Genomic DNA, 7,409 nt, shown 5'->3' on the forward strand with positions numbered 1-7,409 from the left:
TAATGCGTCGGCCAACTGTTGGTTTCTTATTTTGGTTAGATCATTCTCTCCTTAAACTTTTATTTTAAGCACTAGGATAGCCTCTTCATCTCCTCCCACTTCTTAAATTTTCAAAATCTTCTCCCTTTTTCCAAAATCTTCTTATGTTTGTAAAACCTCTTTTAAAAATCTTTTCTTATAAAATACCTTTTGCCCTTAGTGGCCTTTCTTTCAAAGTTTAGACACGATTAAGTGTTGTAGTGAGTTGAGATACCCCACGATTTTGAGATTGATTGATATAATGGAATCTTTTCCACGTGAAAGAGATAGTGTCATACTCGTTGATTTTCATCCGAGTTGGAGCCCTTCTTTCATTTGTGATGCAAAGAATCTATTTGTTCTCATGATCAAGATCAATGGCTGAGTATTCGCTCCGACGATGGTAAACGTGTTTATGTTTTTTTTCAAACGTTTTTTAAAAGCGGAACTACATTAGCTCTGACTTCTCCATTGCACCGAGGAGGTATGTAGGCACAAGGCTTAATGTCTTGCCGAGCTTATTTTAAAAATCAAACAAGGGCAAAAGTGATCTAAGCAAAACTAAGAGCCCATGGATAACCATGGATACAAAGGGTGCTTAAAACCTTCCCTTTGTATAACCAACCCCCCGAACCCAAAATCTGTCAAAAGGTCTTTCCTGTTCTTTTATGCCTTTCCTTTTTTGGATAAAATAAAAGTCGGTGGCGACTCTTGCAAAAAAAAATAATAAAAAAATATCAAAGACAAAAAAAGAGCAAGGAGTCAGTTCGCCTCAAAAAACCGAGTTTACACAATGGAGACGAGGAAACTATTACTCATGTCATGAGGGACTGCCTGCATGTGAAACGAGTGTGGCTACAACTCTTTGCACCAAATAGTTTTGGAGCTTTCTTTACATGAAACCTATCTGACTAGATTAAGCTCAATTTGCAAATTCAAGTCCGAAGGTTCCAAAACTGGCAAGCTATATGGGCAATTGCTTGCCATCAATTGTGGTACTCGAGGAATCAACAAAGATTTGTACCAGACTACGTAGCCTCCCGTAATCTGACTGCAGATATATTGGATATGGTTCAGTGTTATAAACTGAGCAGTGAGATGCAGAGGAAGGCAAGCAACTAATGGAGCATACCAGCTGGGTATGTCTGGCAAAAACCGAAAACGGGTTGGATTACTATTAATACAGATGGTGCAGTCGCAAAAAATAGGGAAGCAGGTTGTGGAGGCCTGATGCGAAACAACGAAGGTGTTTGGATGGGCGGATTCTCCAAAAATGTAGATAAATGCAATGTGCTAACTGCAGAATTTTGGGGTATTTATGAAGGTTTAAAACTAGCTCAGGCAAAAGGCTATAACCACATTGAAGTCCAAGTGGATAACCAAGAAGCGGCTAATATCATCAAGGGTAAGAAAACGCAACTGCGAGATACAACCTTAATGTGAAAAATCAAGACCACTATGGACTCCTTTATAGGGGCCAAGGTGTTGAAAATTCATCGGGATGCTAACAAGTGTGTTGATGCGATGACAAAGTATAGCTTGAATCTTCATGGAGGGGGGAATATTGAATACGAGGAATGTTCGGGATACTTACATAGTGCGATTAACAGCGACACAAGTGGCATTGGTTAACTAATTTCCTTTTCTCTTTGGACTCTGCCCTCGTGTAGCTGGAAAAATAAAAGTACTAGTGCTTGAGTTGAGTGATTGCTTTATTTTCTAAAAACGTAAAAATATAATAAAACTAAAATAATAAGATAAAGAGTTTCTAAGTTGTTACACACCATGAATTTAACAAAAATACATTTTATAACAATGGCATGTTTTTAGAATTATTAGAAGATTAATTTTTTTAAATTGTTTTACTATTATATTTTTAATATAATTACTATTTTATAAGTAATATATGACCTATATACTTGTATTTCTTTCGGTAATTATATATGTCTATCTAAGGTGAATGATATTGCATGGTTTATACAACTATTCAAAAATAAATAATGTTTAAAGTAACAAAATAAAGTGGCGGTAGTTTAATGATATCTCATAAATGTGTATGCAGTTGGTTGATGGAGATTTTCGCATAAGGAAATCGTTCAAAACAAAAGAAAATTTTCGCCGTCTGTGGGAATCGAACCCACGACCACGTGGTTAAAAGCCACGCGCTCTACCAGCTGAGCTAAGACGGCTACATGCTGTCCTTCTAGTTTAACATTTTTTATTTCCACTTACATTTGTAATAACTAAATATAAATTATGGTTTGTTATATTTTAAAAATTGATTTAAATATTAGACTTTATTGAAATTTAAAAGCAAATGGTAATGTATATATGAAGACACTTTATAGAATAATTTATTATTAAAAGTTATATAGATCATATTTAATTATAATTTAATTATAATTTTGGTCTTTTATTTTAACTTATTTATAAAATTAGTCTCTTCGCTTAAACTTTATTCATTTTTGTTTTTTTTTTAAAAATAAATAAAAATATGGAAACAAAACTTACATTGGCTGGTTTTGTAACAAGTAGACCCGAATTTGAATTGCCAATCAACTAAATTTATTTGATTTATAAATTAAGTTAAATTTGAATTTAATCATTTTATAAAAAAAGAAAAATTATAAAAAAATACTTTAGAGTATGTTCATTGTTATTTATTTTATATTAAAAAAATACCCACACTTTCTTTCACAACTTTTTTAAAATATATGCAATAACAACAACGAAAGTTGGTAATCTCCCTGTAAAATATTAAAAATTAATGAAATAATAGTAGTTTAAATAAATAAATAAAAGAGAAGATAGCATACCAAAAAAAAAAAAGTTTAAACCAAAACAACTTAAGATATTATATTTATCAAATGACTTGAAACGAAAGATAAATTCAATTGTGTTATTTAATTTTAGATATTTTTTTCCGAAACAATTGATTTTAAGAAACAAAGAGAATATAAAGAGATTAAGTAACAAAACGTAAAATACTAAAAAGTAAAAGATAGACATAAAAATATCACATCACGAATTTATATTCGTTCAGTCTTAAACCACATGACCTAATACATTTCTAGGAGTTTTCTCTTGAGAATTTCACTAAAATAACTTGAGCTTTTAAACAATAATCAACTCATCCACCTTCATTACACTAAGGCTCTATTTGGTAAGACATATTTTCGAGCTTATAGCTTATGTCTTATGTCTTATAAGCTCATATGATAATTTAGACCCGTTTGGTAACGGTCTTTTCATCACGAGCTTATAGCTTATTTTACTAGCTTATAGCTTATTTTCCAGACGCTATTTTAAATAGCGTTTTAGCTTATGTCTTATAGCTTATTACTTTTTCTTCCTTTTTTATCCTTATTATTTTAATTAATATCCATTTTTAACCCTTATAATTTATTTTAATTTAAAATAAAATAATTATATATTAAATATCATTTATGTCATTTTACATTTATAAGTTAATTAAACCGCTAATTTTACCAAACACTTCAATGAGCTTTTAAGCTATCAGTCTCAACCATCCGCTATAAGTTATAAGTCATCAGTCATCAGCCATCAGTCATAAGCTATAAGCTATCAGCTAGCTTATCAGTCAACCACTATTTTTACCAAACAGACCCTAAGTTTTTTTTACCAGATTTAACTTGTAACCTCAAAGTCACAGGGAAGTAAGAGAACTATGCTTTTGAATTACAATTTGAGCTATAATTTGAGCATAACAATAAAATTACACCACTCTTAACATATGTATTTTTAGCTCTCTAACCACTAAAGCAATGTATAGTAAATATTTTTTTTATGATAAGAGAGTAAGTGGGAAAGAAGATTAGTGAATAACAAAAGTGTACTTAGAAAGTAAGCACAAGATTTCTTTATATAGGACACAAATCTACCATATAAGAACATTAATTATTCTGGAAAAGCCTACATGATCCTTGCTTCTTCTTATGCCACATACCCACTTTTAATTGAAAACATGTCATTTTCTACCCCCTATCTTAACTATCCAATTGATTATTTGGGTTTGAAACACACGTTTACTTTTTTGTTCACGTTTTCTACCATTTTGAATTTACATTGTCTTTCCAACTAACCAACTGTACTACTTTTCCAACTAAAAGACTACCTGTATCATTGCACACCTACCTATATTCTCCTCTACTTTAATTCAAAATTTCCTGAAAAACACGCTTTCTCACGGTCCTTTTCACGCTTTTCTTTCTCTTTCACCTTTTCTCTTTAGATCTTTTTTTCTCTTTCTCTCTACAGAAGGTGAGGAATCTTCTTCCTCTTCCTCAATCTTCTTCGTTTTCCTCTTCATATTCCTCTTCCTCAACCTTCTTCCTCTTTCTATCTCACTTCCCTCTCTTTGTTTTTCTCTATCGTTGAGATGAAACCCTAATTTCTGATTATGTAATGATGCACGGAATTAGGGTTTCAGAAATCTTATTTTGCCTAAAACAAGAGACACGAAATCAAGACTTTGGAGAAATCATTGGTATCCCTTTTTGTATTCTACCATGGTGAGTTTCGATTTCGATTCCGTAACTTATGTGAAAGAAAATGAAGCCGCTGAAAATTGATGAAACTGTCATGGGTCCTCCCGGCTTCAGCGTCGAACACCTTTTTGGTATCCTTTTTTGTATTCTACGTTTTTATGTTATTTCTGATTTTTTTTTTTGATTTAGGTTTTTTCTGTTTTAGCATTCAAATCTGTGATGGATGCAATGGATTCAAGAACGTGAAAGTTAGGATTCTGGTGTTGTGGTTAGGGTTTTTGTGGTGCAGGAGGAGATTTTTGAACTTTTTTCTGCTTTGTATTTTATATTTTAGGGTTGTGAGTTTTAAGCTCTAAAGTATTGATTTTTTATATGTTAGCAATTAGTAGTACTCTGATTAATTTTAATTTGTATATGTTAAGAGCTATATAGACAAGTTTGTTAACAAAACATACACTAATTGCCATGAGTTGCAGTGAAAGTGATTCCAGATGCAGGTATTCACATGTTCTCTTGGTTTTACTTCTGTTTCTATGCTCTATCAAAATATGTGTGCCTCATTATCTTTATTTTGATTTTTTAGCTCCCAGCATGTCGATCCTCGTGCTTACATGTTGAAGAAAACTGAATTAAAATATGTGTTTAATAAATGAATTTTTGTGTAAGTCAACAACAACCTTACTTTCATTTAAATTTCAATCCATATTGAACACTTTCTCTGAAACATATGGAAGAGTGCTGATGTATTGTTGTTCAACACGGGACATTGGTGGACTCATCAAGGATTCCTTCAAGAGTAGGCAAGAATATCTCATATCAGCTACTCTGGTATGTAGTATCTTCCTTTTGGTATTTAGTCAATACTTTTTGTAGTAGTTTTAAACATTCTAACAATTTCCATATAATCAAATTAATGTTCATTTTCACATGATATCTATCCTACTCATAATATAGTACAACTTTGGTAGCTGATATGCCAAATTTTTTTGCAGCTTTGAAACTTGGAAATCCTAAGTTTGCTGAAGATGGTGCAAATGATATATAGTTATAGTGAGATTTGATGTGCATTGGGTTATGTTCATAGGTTGTCTTACAACTCAAATTTTGTGTATTTCTGAATCAATGTCTTTTATCCTTCAACTTCATGGTTGTTGTTGGTATCATCGTGGCTAACAAATTCGTCGGAAATCAAAACCATTTTTCCTCTTATGTTGCGTGTAACTTATCATCATTATGAAATGTCACTTATGTTGCATATTATAGCTTTATTGTTGATAGGTGATGGGTAAGGCATGGTTTTAACTTCCCAATTTTCCTCACATTCATTCACTACGTTGCCGCTTGGGTTCTGCTTGCAATTTTCGAAACTATATCAGTGCTTCCAGTGTCGCCTTCATCTGAATCAACTCCATTCTCTTCTATATTTGCAATTGGCCCTGTTATGGCTTTTGCATCTAGTCTTACAAACACCAGCCTCAAGTATAACAGGTTCGTGATCTTGCTCTAACATACTTATTAGCCGAAACTGCATCAGAGTTCTATATTTTCTTCTGTGTAAAATATTTGGAATTTTCTTTTCTGGTTTTTACCAGTTTTGGTTTATGCAGTGTTGGGCATGGTTCTCCTATGTAATATGGTTCATGTGGAAGAGTTAATGGTTTATTAACAACAGATTATATATGTTTTGTGAACTTACATATGGTTGTGTCGTTTGTAAATGTCATTTAGTAAATCAGAATGTTTGACAATTGAAACATGACACGAGCCTTAGTTGATACTACTTGACATGTTTTGCTATAGCTACAGTAGTGATGAATTCAAGATCTTCGGCCTTTGCCACACGAAGCCAAAGTTTTATGGACCGCGGTTTGGCAAGACACCGTATCAATGCTTTTGAATCCAACATAATGATGAAGATGAACTATGAATTTTAGTGATCTTGGATAAATCCATATAGACTATGTTGCTATCAAACACGTTGTGTTGCTCACTTTAACAATCATGAGTAACCTTCTTGCGAAACCTAACGCCAGGTTGTATGGATTCTAATGTTATGGAGGCGAAGATTGTTGTGAGTTCTTGTGGACATGATCGACCTTTTTGTGCTACTGGTGTGAAGAGGTCGAAGAGTATTAGGATGATTTATTTTGTTTGGGAACATAAGCACTTGATATGAATATTGCTGAAGTTTGGGTGATGGTACGTAAAAGTGTATTGATATTGTATTACATTCTGTTTTGCTGAGTAAACTATCACTAATAGTCGATTTTATGTTTATTGTGATATTTGTTACAGAAAATAAGGACAGAATTGAGGCAAATAACGGGCTTGCATTTCGTGAAAGATGGATGCAAAGTATTGTATTGATATGTATCATTATGTTCCAAATAAGTCACTTTTAACACCATTATCGATATTTTCATAACCGATCAAAATTTCAGATGAACACTGATGGACTATTTGTAACAAATTTTGGAATTTTGCAGAATTTTGGAAACAAGTTCCTCCAAATGAGCCATACAATGTTGTTCTCAGATGATGTGAGGTATAAACTGTGAGGCCAAGATATACTGTCAACAGTATGGAAAATAAGATTGAATTTATTTATTATGAATCTTAACATGTTTATACTTCAATTAGTTCAGGTTTATGGTGTCATGATTATATTGATTGTTAATAATAGATGATGTTATTGTGATAGGTTTCATGTTCTATCGAAATATGACAAAGGTAAAAGAAGTTGTAGAGGAAATTTGTAGCATCATAACACTAGGAGGTAAAGAAAGTCTGCAGATTCATTAGCAATAGTTGATTGTGAACTTCAAACTGTTATTCACACTGATGATTCCAACTATAATGGAGAAGCAGAAATAGGTTGGTTCA

At 32.4% G+C, this 7,409-nt stretch overlaps 1 long non-coding RNA gene and 1 other non-coding gene across 16 annotated transcripts; one reads left to right on the plus strand and one right to left on the minus strand.

The window, feature by feature from the left end:
• Positions 1-2,134: 2,134 nt before the first annotated feature.
• Positions 2,135-2,207, minus strand: TRNAK-UUU (transfer RNA lysine (anticodon UUU)). The gene has a single exon. It is a non-coding gene; the product is annotated as a tRNA-Lys (tRNA).
• A 1,897-nt stretch (positions 2,208-4,104) lies between these two features.
• On the plus strand, positions 4,105-7,409 carry LOC131632753 (uncharacterized). Of its 15 annotated transcripts, XR_009293131.1 has the most exons (6): positions 4,106-5,023; positions 5,110-5,187; positions 5,310-5,354; positions 5,519-6,725; positions 6,822-7,071; positions 7,228-7,409. It is a non-coding gene; the product is annotated as an uncharacterized LOC131632753 (long non-coding RNA). The 15 variants fall into 15 exon arrangements; XR_009293128.1 differs by having other exon boundaries at positions 4,105-5,023; positions 5,310-6,725; XR_009293133.1 differs by having other exon boundaries at positions 4,105-4,657; positions 4,732-5,354.

This window comes from Vicia villosa, linkage group LG1 (assembly GCF_029867415.1).
Source record: "Vicia villosa cultivar HV-30 ecotype Madison, WI linkage group LG1, Vvil1.0, whole genome shotgun sequence".
Lineage (NCBI taxonomy): Eukaryota > Viridiplantae > Streptophyta > Magnoliopsida > Fabales > Fabaceae > Vicia > Vicia villosa.